The 14,259-nt window shown below is 35.0% G+C and overlaps 1 long non-coding RNA gene across 2 annotated transcripts; it reads left to right on the plus strand.

Annotated features, from left to right (window-relative positions):
* The first annotated feature begins 2,630 nt into the window (after positions 1–2,630).
* Positions 2,631–4,891, plus strand: LOC144427277 (uncharacterized). 2 transcript variants are annotated; one of them, XR_013477841.1, is made up of 3 exons: positions 2,631–2,712; positions 3,613–4,262; positions 4,487–4,891. It is a non-coding gene; the product is annotated as an uncharacterized LOC144427277 (long non-coding RNA). The 2 variants fall into 2 exon arrangements; XR_013477842.1 differs by lacking the exon at positions 2,631–2,712 and having other exon boundaries at positions 3,340–3,772; positions 4,058–4,262.
* The last annotated feature ends 9,368 nt before the right edge of the window (positions 4,892–14,259 follow it).

The raw sequence follows: 14,259 nt of genomic DNA on the forward strand, positions 1-14,259 counted from the left end.
CTGTAATTTATTGTCGAGACGCACGATTTCGATGAAACATGAAACAAAATATATGTGAAATGTTTTCACGTAAAACGTGAACGGCGGCGCTACGACGTGTGGGCGTCGAAGGTCGCGTTATTAATATTAAATTCGAATTGAACATCCCTGCCTATGAGTTTTCTAATTGAACACCGAGATTACTAGCTTCAGTACACAATGCATCTAAATTAATTAACGCATCTGAATCCCAAACATCAATTTCTTATGATGTATTATATCCTTTTTCAATCTGAAATAATGTGTAGTATGAATAATGCTCAAATACCAGTGTTTTAACCAGTCTGCCCTGCACACGTGAGGCAATATTTACATAGTATCGGAATATCGGCCGTTTTGTAATATCGGCGTATCGGTATCGGCGTTTTTAGTTGGTATCGCCGACAAAAGTGGTATCGGTACATCTCTACTGCATACGCCATTTATTTGGTTCGATAAGTTGTAAGCCTTGCGCAGAACAGGGTATTAGTATTTATCTACGCACAAACTCAGGCATCATTATCGTCAATTTGCTGGCATAAAATTTGGATCGCGTCCCGAAGGCGAATATTTCTGTATTATGAGTACTGTATTCAATTTGGACCGGATCTGCTTTTTTATTTTAGAAGCACTAGTATCGTTTTTTTATTTAAAGTTTTGGACAATTTAATCAGACATAGACCTCATAAATTTAAAAACCCATCCTACGCGCGCAAAAAAAAAGTGATTTGTTTACTGGTTTCACGCATTTATACCTGTACAGCTAGCAATCATTTACTGAAGGCATGCTGACGTGGTATTTAAACTACCGGTACCAAGGCTGCAAGAGGTGAAAACTAAATTATTTAGTAAATACTGAAATAGGCCTACGAACAAAAATTTTGGCCAGCCTGACAATAGGCAGGATAAGTTGTACGGTACCGGTATACAAAAAAGATGAATATCTCCAACCTATAATGGTACAATACCGGACTCCTAACTAGGTTAAAAAACATGACTGAATACGAGAGAGAGATTTATTTTGTCAACCAGAATACAAACATTGAATCAATAAAAATTATATACAAAACACACAGTTATTTGGTATAGACTGGGGAGCGATATCACATCACAGTCAGCTCCCCCTGCCCCCCCCCCCCCATGTTCGCTATCAAGATTAACAGTTAATTAAGATGTTTGAACAATTTAACAAGAACTCCTTGGATGAAGGGTTGACTAAGTTACGGAATATTTTTGGATTCGGTTAAAAATGTAGTCCATTATTGAACCACTGCTTTTTTTGTAGATTTTCACTTAGTGGACACTTAGCAAGTACGACAGTTGATTTATAAAACAAAATTATAAATTAATAATCAGTAGAAGTCAGCTCGGGTATTCAAACATGTGATGATTGAAGTGAGAAAAAAATTTGAAGTCACGTTTAGGATATTACATCAAACAACAATGGAAAAGGTACATTGGAATCAGTCAAGCTTCAAATGCTAATGGCAATAATGAAAAGAATATGCGAAATGAAGACTGAAGTTTCCATCTGAGACATTGGAAGACGCTAAAACTTTATAGACTTGATAGTGTGGAAAGCCTTCTCACAATGCAGTAATAATGGGACATATATTTATAATATCATTATACAGGCTTTAAGTTGAACTATATGTTCAATTAAAATATCTATCTTTGCTAATAAATGCTGAAAATCATTTATTTCAATCTGCTGAGTGATTAGGGCCAAAAATTTGCTGTAGGGACCATCACCAGGGCTGGATTTACCACTAGTCTAGGCAGGCTGAAACCTAGAGCCTCGAAATTCGGTTTCGAAGTTTGTAATTCTTTTGAAAACTTGACAAGTTTAAACCCTACGAAACGTATATATATATATCAAGCTTTTCCAGTTTTCAGAGTAGAAAATTCTGTACACAACTGGTTTCAACTACATTGTACACAGCCATTATTGCGTCGTTTGCATCATAATAAGCGAAATTATTATTATGCGCATTCTGCTGGAAGTTTCCATGTTAAAGTATGACTGTAGCGGTTGTTTGATCAAAGAAATTGAAGGCAAAACTGCCTCAAGTAAATTTTTATTCTTTTAATTAAAAATTCACACCCATGAATGGGGAGAAAGAAAAGTTTAATGCACTCATATTTTTAAATTTTAAGCAATGACATGTGGTGTTGTTTAGAGAGAAATTCTAAGCTCAAAAATATGAAGGGGCTTCTCATGGTCTTAATCCAGTCCTGAACATCACCAATTTTGGGATAGGTACATGGTGTCAACATATGAACTGAGTTAAGCTATTGGATTTTGAAAGGTGTACCAGAAATGTACATAGTTACATGGAATTCATGAAATATATAACATCCAATAAAAAACAAAATAGGTCTTTCGTTGAACGCCAGTTGTGGTACCGGTACCGGTATTCCAGTATTCTGTTATCACAAGCAGTTGGAGCGCATATCCCACAAAGCACGGCGCGTTGGCAGAATCTCATGGTCTAGTGAGAATCACGTCATTACGGACTTTCATACGAACCATCGGAGCGTGACGGCTGCTGCCAGACACTGCTTTTACCTCACTCTTGGGGGACGCGGCGGTTTCGCTTTTCATTCGCGAGTTTGAGCTGTTGTTTGGTTGAGGGCCAATGTTGCACCTGGAGTGTACTGGATCAGGTGGAACTCGTAATATCTTTTTCGAAGGTATAAAATACGGTACCGTACTATATATACTATGCTGACTATATTAGATAGGATGTCCGGCTACCAGTACTGCAGTACCTGGTAGCACTGAAGTCCGGTACCTGCCATACAGTTCTTCAAGTTGTGTCAATGCCACTGCTTACTACCGCGTTTCCTCGAAAATAAAACCTTGTCCGAATTATGAAAAATATTGTAATATAAGCCCTTTAAAATGATAGTCCATACCTGAATTAGAAGAAATTGTAACTTGATGGCAAATTTGTGGAGCGAAATCACAGGCTGAAAGACGTCTGTTTGCTGTTGCTGACTTGACTACATAAGGTGAATATAGGTTGTAATCGGAAACCTCACAAAAATACAGTATGACAAACCTTTCAAATATAGCATTGGGCCTAGAGACTCCAATCATGAAATATCAAAACATGTTGATTCTAAACAATCATATATTATAGTATATATTTCGATACAAGGTGAAATGACACAAAGTTTCAAACACCGATACCGGTATGACATTACTGTTTAACATATATAATGTTCGTTGCCTTTTTGATTTTATATATTAGAATCGTGCCAGAAATCACAACACAAGTTCACAACAGATAAAAAATTATGCATTACTGTAACAGATTTCATTGCAATTGACAGGAAATCGCGAAGGACCAGAAATGGTCATCATAAGTCAGCGACACCTAGATTTAAGACGAGTGAAAAGTAAAAATTGCAATTAAAGAAAGCAAAGGATACAAAGAGAAACTTAGTCATTCAAAAAATTACCAACAAACGGAGTGATATAAATATTCTTATTCATATACGGTAGCATTTGGGAGAGAGAAAAAAAACATAAGGCGGGAAAATTCAGTGATTAATTTTTTTTTTATCTTCGTTCATTTCGTCATGCAGGAAATAATACACAAATTCAAGGCACAGCTTATACAATACAGAAACGGATTTAGTCGCAATTTAAAAGCAGGTGGCTTTCATCGCAAGAAACAGAAGGGGTCATCATAGGTCTGCGACACCAACATTTGAAATGAGTCAAAAATTGAAATAATAAAAAAAGGTAACGGTAGAGAATATTAGTCATTCGAAAAAATTGTCCAACAAGGGGAGGGAGGGTAAAGATTCCTGTGAAACATCACATATAATTATAGAATGAGATAAAAAAAAAAGTCTGAAAAATACAATAAGACACAGTAGTTTTGAGAAGAAAAAAAACGGTTTAGCATATCAATTTGCTGGACTTCTGTATAATGGCAACTATTAAATATTGTCCGTGCAACATCAAATCGAGCTATATTTTTTATTTGCAGAAGAATAAATAAATAAAAAATTACATAACTTTTAGGTACGAATGCGAAAGCAGAATTCATACTCCATGTACATCCAACATATGAGATTTGAAAGCGAGAAGAGAAAATGATGCAGTTTAAATCTGACTGTGAAATAGGAAAAACAGTCTCGGTGAACTTATTGCCACCAACTAACAAATGTCAGCCGGGCCATCAAAAATCCAGAGAACAGAAACATATTCAACCCTTATAAGTCTAAAGGTGATTGCATGAGTAATATAAAATTTAGAATGAGGTGATTGAACTATGTCATATTTGATAAAGCAAAATCAATTCATCGCGACTGTAAAAACTATCATTTTCATTCCCAAAATCACCACCATTTTATACAATTCATGATTCGTTCGCTGTTCTACATAAGTAATATATTCAAAAATTTGCATTGCACCTTATTCATCATGTATGTTTTTCTCAATATATTTCAGATGGTGATTATACAATCACAAAAAGAGCTGTGGTGAAGTTCAAACAAAGTGTACCCGTGCTAAGCATTCTTGGTTGGGAAAGTTGAATTGTGTTCTCATGTTGTGGCAATAAAAAAAGAACCTACTTATGTTGGGATTTCTAAATTAAGCAAAATATTATTGTGTTCAAATTTGAATAAAGAAATTGTTTCTTTTTTAATGCTGTTGCAACCAAAGCCAGTGTAATAAGACCAGATCCCAATTTATTGTAAATTTGAGACATAACTTTCTTCAAAAAATTAAGTCTACCTTAAATTTCAAATGCCATTCACTTATTAATTTCTTGCATATCACCATTATTGCAATTTATACAAATCAACTTATGTAAAATTTCATTTTTAATAAAAATGAAAAATATCATAATTATTGTTGAGTGTTCGAGAGGTGCGAGTTTGACATCCTCTGGTCTACCGCGCTGAGAATGCGTCCAAATGATATCCAGGCTTCAGCCCCGATAATCTATTAAACAAATTCCACATCCAGTAGGGCATTTATGCAGAGTCCCGACAACTTGGGGGATCATTCGTTTTCCTAATTTTCAATTGTAATCTTCTTATTAAAACATGATTGGTACCTAATAAAGGGTGAAATTTCCTTTCTTGATAGGTCCTTTCTCCCTCCATATAGTTACATTCTTTTGCAGTTCATTACAATATACAATACAATTTCATTTCGATTACTTTTACTTTGCAAAATACGTCATTTCATAGATAGCTCTTAGGTATGTAATCCTTTTCCTCTGGAAAGTTTAGCTCCCAAATATCAGGCAAATCCTGCTCGGTGTATTCCAGTGCAATGACTGAATGAGAAAATCCAGTCTGCCAGTACCATCACTTTTGAAGTAGCTCCGTCTGATTTGTGTGACTGTGTAACAGAGCAGCTCAAATGCATAACAGATATACAAGCTAGTCTGTATTGAATCTATAAATGAGAAAAAGACTGTTGAAAAAACGCTAACACACAGCGATATATTCCAACAAGTCAAAGCAACGCACAAGTATACCCCTGACGAAACGTGCTACGCAACGAGTGTCCCCCTAAACAGCACAAAAAACGGAGCTGGCAGCATCGGTCAAAGGTCATGAAAGTTGGTAATCGGAAACACCGCGCTCATTAAAATTTCAATGAACGATTATCAAAAATCTTGACCATGTTTATCATGATAAAAATATCAAAAACGATGTGAAAAATATTCTATCCTCAAAACTGCTCACGTATACAATGAAAGATATCTAGAAAATTACAAAAAATGCAAATTTCTGCTCTGGTGATCACATTCCCCATAAGAGCTAATGTTAAAATTGTTTTTTTTTACATCACTTTTCTTTTTGCGCGTAGGATGGGTTTTTAATGAATAAGGTCTATGCCACTGAACCACAGACGAAATGAATGTTACATCATAGCGATAGATCTCTATGAGTATGGACTTACAGACTTACCTGCTTCAGTGCTTTGCGGTATTTTTGTAATTTTCTTATGTTTTCAATGTTTATTCACAAATCAAATCGCCTTTTTCAGCACCTAATAAAACGATAGATTTGGAATTTTCATTACGAGAAGATGATTGAAATCCCAAGAAAGCTTTCAATTTTTTTAAAATCCTGAGTCCTGTGGAACCGGCTATTTCATAACTTTTTTATTTATTTAATGGCACACGTTTGGAAATATGGACACACTTCATTCTGCCAGCTCGCTCATTTGTAACGATTATTCGTCAATGTATTTTGCTCTCATAGGCCGCGAGCCGAGGTCCTGAAAAACGCCTAGAAAGTGAGTTTCGTAGCGCACATCTGGTAACTACCTGAAAATGATTTTAAAATGTTCTTTTAAAAATTTAGTAACAAATATTGCCTTGTTCCCACTTCCAAAAGTTGCACGTTTTACGGAAAAGACGCTTTTACTACAAGAAATATGTGCTACGATCTGTCCTATATTCTCTACATTTTCGGCAATGAACAATGACCTCTGCATGACGTAACAATTGAATCGAATCAGCTGTTAGCGAGCTTGTTCCACAATTCTGATGCGAAATTGAATATAAGAGGTTCCCGGAAATTCAATAACCATAAGTTTACAACACATACATAAGAACTATATGCAATTCGAGAGCCCTACAGCACACTAACACAAATGTATTCCTGTAATGTTTTGCCTGACCAAAATCGGAATTCCTCAGTCAATCATAATTTATTAGGTAGATTACGAAAAATATGGCATACATGTAACCAACAACAAAAAATACTTTAATTGTGTGACAGGAGTCGCGAGTGACCTCGAAAGCAACGACACCAACAACGCTGATTCACATTAGCGAATAAATTTTATGTAATAACAACAAGCAGTTTACAACAAGAACAGCATAAAAAGCTACATCCATTTTATAGAAGCTATCAAACGTATTTATTTTTAAGCAATGAAGTCACAAATTAACCGGTTATTTCTCACTTAGAAATTTACCGGAAAAGTCAAGAAAATTAAATGAATGTACAATATGTACATAACATAGTGAACAGAAATATTACAATTAGTCTTTTTTTAGTTTCTGTGGTTATGTATTTGAACAAAGGCAATATTATTTCTAGAAACAGGACTGCGACACTAACAAATGTCCGAAAAAACAAACAAATAAATGATACTTATTAAATAAACTGCGATATCTAATTCACTTTCTTCTGAATTGCTTTCGAAATCCACTATCTCGAAAATCGACTTTTCCTCTATAAGTGTACTGTGATTTTTGCAGTCAATACAAAAATCTGTGCAACTTGAGTTGATTTTGGCACACTTGCATAAATTATTTTGACTATTTTTCTTACACTTGCAGTTTGCCAACTCAAGAACTGATTTGAGGGCCACATGCTTCTTCAGTGAATCATTGTTGGGTGAAAGAGTATAATCCTTATGTTTGTCAGTGTTAAATAGACGTGCCCTGGTATCATTTACATTCTTCATATCCTCTTCATACAGTGAACAAACAAATTCCTCAGCTTTATTTATTAATGCCTCGTTAACCTCAAAAGATCTTCATAGTTGAGAAAAAAATGAATTGAAAACCTCAATGAAGTCTCCAACATGAGTTTGATGGGCAGTTCCAATTGCAGAAAAGTGCTAAAGTATTTCAATATGAATAGCCCATCTAAGCTGTTTGCAACTATTATGATTCTCATATACCTTTACGCTTCAAGACTTCTTGTTTAATCCATTTTATAGCACTGATAGCAGCAGGGATTAGAGCCTGCGTTAGGTCGGATTGGTGGAACATTGCCGTTTTCTTTTGTAGTACAGTATCTAAAATGAGGAAGAAAATCATATTTGGAACAGCATGAGTGTAAAAATACCACTAAATACTAACTAATACCTTGAATACATAATGCATTTTATCTGATGTACTCAATGAGCGTATATATGCTCATTGCATGTACTACAGCCCAGCAGTGTTTGCATACCATTACTAGACTATATCAACATTAAATTTTGATATATCACAGTCTGAAATGCCCTATGACAGTATGAGTATGGACTATATAGACTATATTTTAAAACATCAACTGTCTGTCTACAACTTGATTTCTCACCTCTCAATCGTTTCCAATGCTACTTTCTTTCCACTCCGGCATAACTTATCATTGCTTCCCAGGTTCTTGTCGACTCTATGAATTTAGATTTAGACCAACCGACATTAGTAAAATTGATTATTTTCTTCTCTTTCACACAACCGTGCATTACAGAAACAGCAATTAATTTCTATTTCCAAATATGCTGTGGCCTATATAGTAGTATAAGTCTGCTGAATAGTCAAGAAGAGTCATTAAATTAATCATAAACATTTCATGCAAGCCAGAAAATATCGTTGTTTGTGACATATTATTCTAGGTCTAGCATTCCTTGGAGTTACCGCACCGTACCTATTTAACAACGTCTTATGAGCTAGTGCTCAACTAAAATTGCTATTTATGGTAAGGATATACAAGTGTTTAATATCTTACTTATACTTTTCAACACCTCCTTAGAATAACTGAACTAATAATAACTGAAAAAACTATGGAAAGGCTACTCAACGCAAAAGCGAGCAGTAGTAGTACATCTGATATTAATCCGACCACTGGTGATCCACCTACAGCTGACTAATTTGATTGTTACGTCATGCAGAAGTCTGCGTTCATTGGCCCATGATACCGGAAAATCAGAGAAAATAGGACAGATGGTAACACATATTTATTGTAGTAAAAGCGTCTTTTCTGTAAAACGTGCAACTTTTGGAAGTGGGAACAAGGTAATATTTGTTACTAAATTTTTAAGGAACATTTTAAAATCATTTTCAGGTAGTTACCTTATGTGCGCTACGAAACTGAAAGATAAATGGCCTCGGCTCGCGGCTTATCAGTTATATAACGAAGGTCTGGCCATATCGGTACTGATAAATCGAATTTGTGAAAGTACATGACTTAATGATTTTGAAGTTTAATAGCCCGAATAAAAGGTAACAAAAATATCACATTCATGTTGTTTCGTCATGAAAATAACTATAGAATATTCATTTGTCATATCGTTACAACACTAACGTGATATATTTGACTAGTGCTATGATTGGATGAGACAGTCAGTAGACCGGATTGGTACTGGTACGGTGGTTGCATAGTCTATATCAGTGGTTCTCAAACTTTTTTAGTCCCAGAGCCGCATTTCAAACCTCAAAGTTATGAAGAGCCGCACACAAACACTGCAAGGTAAAATAGCAACAAACCTTAAGCGCGTATTTAAAATATCAAGTCATCGTAACAACAACACAACTAAGGCTGGCATTTTACTATTCGAATATCCGGTACCACCTGACCTGCGCCGCTCTGCTTGGACACCGAACTCGCGCGTCTCCAACTCAATCGTGAATTGTGCGAGGTTTCCCAACGGCGCTCGCTATCAGAAAAAAAAAGACAAATTTGAAAAGTCGTTGTCTTTGGGTTATGGTGTTATATGCTTATCTTTGCTCTTAAAGTATTGCAAAAAAAACGTACCGACCGTTCCGTAAATTTAGAAACGTCAAACCAGATTAGGTATTAAAAATAAATTTCCCAGATTTTAAACTCCACATGCTTGGTGACATGTCATTAGCCATTTCTTGCATTACCGAACATAAAGTTGATTAAATTGTTGATTAAGTTGTTAAAATGACTTTTCGGCGTTTCATTGTGAAAAAGGCGATATTAGGTCGTTAGAAAACTCTAGTTATATAAATAGCATGAATTTAAAAATGACCGAAAGTTTTTCCAAAATCTGGTATGAGTTACTTGTATGAAAACACTCATTAAGTTGTAACCAGATACGAAATGTCATGTCCTACTCCCTAATGCACTTTGTATTAGCTCTTTACTGATCCCTTTCATCCTTGGCCAAGTAAAGTTTCGAATATGTAAACAGTTTACTCGACCATGCATGGCCGTTGAGCCAAGAGTAGAACGTAAAATCAATCGTGAATTTCGTTGTAACAATGCACACTGACTCGTTCACGAATTGTTGCGTCTATTATAATCGAAAATGATTACAATTGTTAAATTTGAAGCATTTGGGCAGTAATAATTAAGCCTTAAGGCATGACATAATCAAAATCATTAAGTGAAGTGCTGAATTTGCAAATTCCGCAAAGAAAATTGAGCATTATTCAGAAGTATTTTAGCTATAATAACCATCGGGGTGATGTTTTGTTGAAAAAAAAACGTTAAAACTTGAAGAAATTAGTTATAATTAGCGTTTGAGCCTCGATTAGACACAAAAGCCTAGAAATGCCTTTGCTAATTTATTTTATCGCTATTTTAAATCAACATTCAGGATTCACGCAATCGTAAATTTGCTAGGTTCATATATCCAATAGTAAAATAACACGAACACGAACACCATAGAAAAGCATGAAAAACTCAATTATCATTCTAATAAATATCTGCATCTCGATTACCGTTCACTTTAAACAGGCACGGTTAATTTACAAGCGGTGATACAGAACATTAAATCCAAGGCAGAGGATAAAACTCAGAATAAAATTAATTTGATTTTGAAATCAGACCTTAATGTATTCAACAGCTGTCGCTGATGTGAACGCAAGGGTATACTAGAAATATGAAACTTCGATATCCGGCGACCCCTTATTCTTGCAAAAAACGACACCGAAACCGAAACGATCTCGGTGACAAAGACAATCAGCGATTATGATGAATTTAACTATTAACCAGTAAAAACGCTTTATTGCCGACTTTTTAATGTTTCGATTAATTTCCAAATGGAGTATCAAACTCCGACGTCTGGATCCCTGTTATGTAAAAAAAATATTCATTATTCGACTCTTCGGTATTCGCTAAAAAAATTCAAATTATTCGATTCGAAAAAAGATTCCATTTTGCCCGCCCTAGACTAACAGCCATTTAATTTGGCTTTGATTTCTAATAAGTTTGTCAAAGCGGGTCGTAATCGTGGAGGATGCAAGGCGCAGTAGCTGCTTGAGATAATCGCCAAATATTTCGGGACTATTTTCGATTACTGGAACAAAATTAAAATGCTCTAGAAATTAAATTTTCATTGAGTTATTTGATTTATACATAATATTCGGAAATGCGACAAAAACTGAAAATTCACGAAAGCAAGCCAATGATTACAGCCATGTTAACGAACGATAATAACTAAACGAACACCTAGTTTCATCAGATAATTCAAAGTCTTGAAACTTTTTATCCGAAGAAGAAGAATCCCGTTTCCGAGGCCTCGCTCGCGTACCGAATAAATGGTTGCCCACCCCTGGCCTAAACAATAACATAGTCTAAATTCTATTAAATTTGTGGTAAGATTCAAATTGTTTTTATATAATATTCCCCTAAGCTCAATAGGGAAATAGCGGCACTAAGATGATGTTGGACAGATTATGGACTCACCTCCTTCTATATTTCAAGAATAATTTGTCAATGTAGGCAAGCTTTGCATGGTATGGCAAAAGGAATGATAACTTGAAATAGAAAAAATCGAAGGATATATATATGAAAATCAATATATGTGATGTAACTAGTTTGCGTCATATTCCGCGTTTCGAAAGTGATATTATAGTTATTTAAAGAATGCTATGGTAATCAAGTTTAGTTAGTGACATACAAATATCTTCTGAAATGAGGAATCCAGATCTGGTGCCTTCAATACGAAACCCGTTCTTAAGATTTCGAATTCCACCACTACATATCAAACTAACCCAAAATAAGGTGTTATCCTCATGTCATATTGGCTGTCGCAAGTGCGTTTGTATTTGCGGCTTGTTCGAGTAATCACGCGAAGTTACTGTGAGTTCCATGCTGCATGTCATTAAAATAGTTTAATTTCTATGAAAGTAGAATGTTGTCTCAGAATTTGTGAGAAGCATAAAAAAACGCAATATGGCAAAAATATGCTAGAAAGGTAGGCTACTGTTCACAATGCATAAGGAGATCGTAAATGTACACAAATATCCAAACGGCGCCTTTATAGTGCATTCCTTCGAACTGGTATTGCCACAGAATCGTCACCCATCGCCACCTTTGATGACTTCGTCTGGCGGTCTGGCATATAATAAAGAAAGTAAGAGAAATAAATGATGGTGTACGCCAGTGGTTTTCAAACATTTCAGTGGTGGGAAACATGGTGAAATATTCTACTAAGAGATTGAGGAACCCCTGCGCTTGGTTTACTATACTGGTGTAACTCCGTTAAAAACTACTGGTGTAGAATGTGGAGGCTTAGTTTTTGTTTTATCAGTTTAAGGTCGATTCTGTGTTCTTGGGATATACCATGCACCTCAGCAAGGTCACCATAATATGCTCATGTTGAAAAGACTTATACTTATGACTACTGACATTGCTGCATGATACAAATTTTGATATTGCATTTAAATGATCGATCTGGTCAGAGTTTGTGTAGTTACTTCTTTTCAAACGTAAAAGTGAGGGGCTTGTAAATTTATTAAAAAAAAATAGTATTATTAATTTATTTCAAAGCAATTTATTGCATAAATTGAGTAATCAGATAACGCTAGTGCAATGACTCGACACGCACAAAATGACACCTTTGTGTTGCCTCAAGAATTTACATAATTTGCATTATTTGTATATATTTTTGAATTATTAACCCATCAATTGTTCTTCAGATATTCATTAACAATGAAATGCTTGATTCCAAAATGTGCCAAAATGCGGTCAAAAATGATTTCCGAACATGGTTGTATACCATTTTCTTTTCTCTGAATTTATTGATTAAATATCGTTATTCCTCCTATTCTGCAAAATACTTGGTTACTGACGAAGTGCTAAATCAATATATAAAATTAGATTTTATACAATATATCTTGAAGGATACATTGCTTTCACCACTTGTCCAGTGGTTTAATATATATAGTCAAGTTTAAAAGGTAAGTGTGCGATTTCTTACAGATATACGGTATGCACTACTACGGCTAGTGGACTACGGCTATTTTAGCCAAAATGCGACCGTGCAAATGCGATAATGTTATGTATCAAATTCTCTCAAGGAACTCACTCGTTTACGTACCCTTTACTGCATAAAGGCCTTTTACTTTTAACAAGAAAAACATATATATATATATACTAGTATATATGTAGAGATTAAAGAATCGCTGATGCGGGTCAATAGTATGATGAAAAAAGTTGAGTAAACTAACAACACACTGCAATTAATTGTCGTCTGGTCTGCAACTTTATAAACAGGTAGGCTACTTACATTGAATTACATGTTTATAACACTTACTGTAATATTTAAATCACTGAACCTTTCAATGTGGAGGAAGTTATGATGTAATAAAGTTTGTTGTACAAAATAGCACGTGGGTACTACAATATACCGTATAAGTATATAATTATAATATGTATAAAGAACGAATAAAGTGCGAATAAAAGGGTTTTTATTTTCCGTATGGAACCAGCCGCTACTTTTTGATATATATCCTTTATTTTTTTTATCTGGTTAATTAAAAGACATAATTACATCCAGATATCAAATAGTTATTGAATCAATAATTATTAAAGTTATTTGATTAATTTTGATTACCAAGCAGCTATGGACACCGACTACAACAAACGTTATGTAATATGTATGCTATAACGAGATTACGCAACACAGGACTCGATAACAATCACGAACCGGATTCACCCAAAACGGTCTTATACACACCATCGAAGATCACCCTCTGATCAGTTGAGAGCGTTAATGATATTATTAGTAAAACATCAATCAATACCCATACATATCAACAGAATCTTTACAGGCATTGTTAGCTTTCCCCGACATCGTATTTATTTTTGCGAGACCGGGTTTTTGATATTGACAACTACAAAATATCGGGGTGGATGTGAGAAACACTTTGTGTATCAGTGTCGACAACATCTCCAAATTTTGAACTTGGTCAGCAAACAAATACAGATCTTGCATCAAATTTGTTTTGGGGTATATGTCAACATGATGTTTCTAACGCTTGTAATTTATTAAAGCTTAGTTCGTTTGTATGAAGATGGTCCGCTAAAATTTTGGTCGGGCTTTACCGGTCCATCACCTAAAAAGGTTGCCGACCACTTTACTAGAGGCACCATATCTGTCATACGTTTTAACACTAACTATCCCAAAAAATTATTCAGAGATAGTATACCTCAATCAGACCAAATGGAAGCTAACACGACCAACATCATGGCAACTGGTATGCTATTCAACTTGACAGCGAA

This window comes from Styela clava, chromosome 9 (genome assembly GCF_964204865.1).
Source record: "Styela clava chromosome 9, kaStyClav1.hap1.2, whole genome shotgun sequence".
Classification (NCBI taxonomy): Eukaryota; Metazoa; Chordata; class Ascidiacea; order Stolidobranchia; family Styelidae; genus Styela; species Styela clava.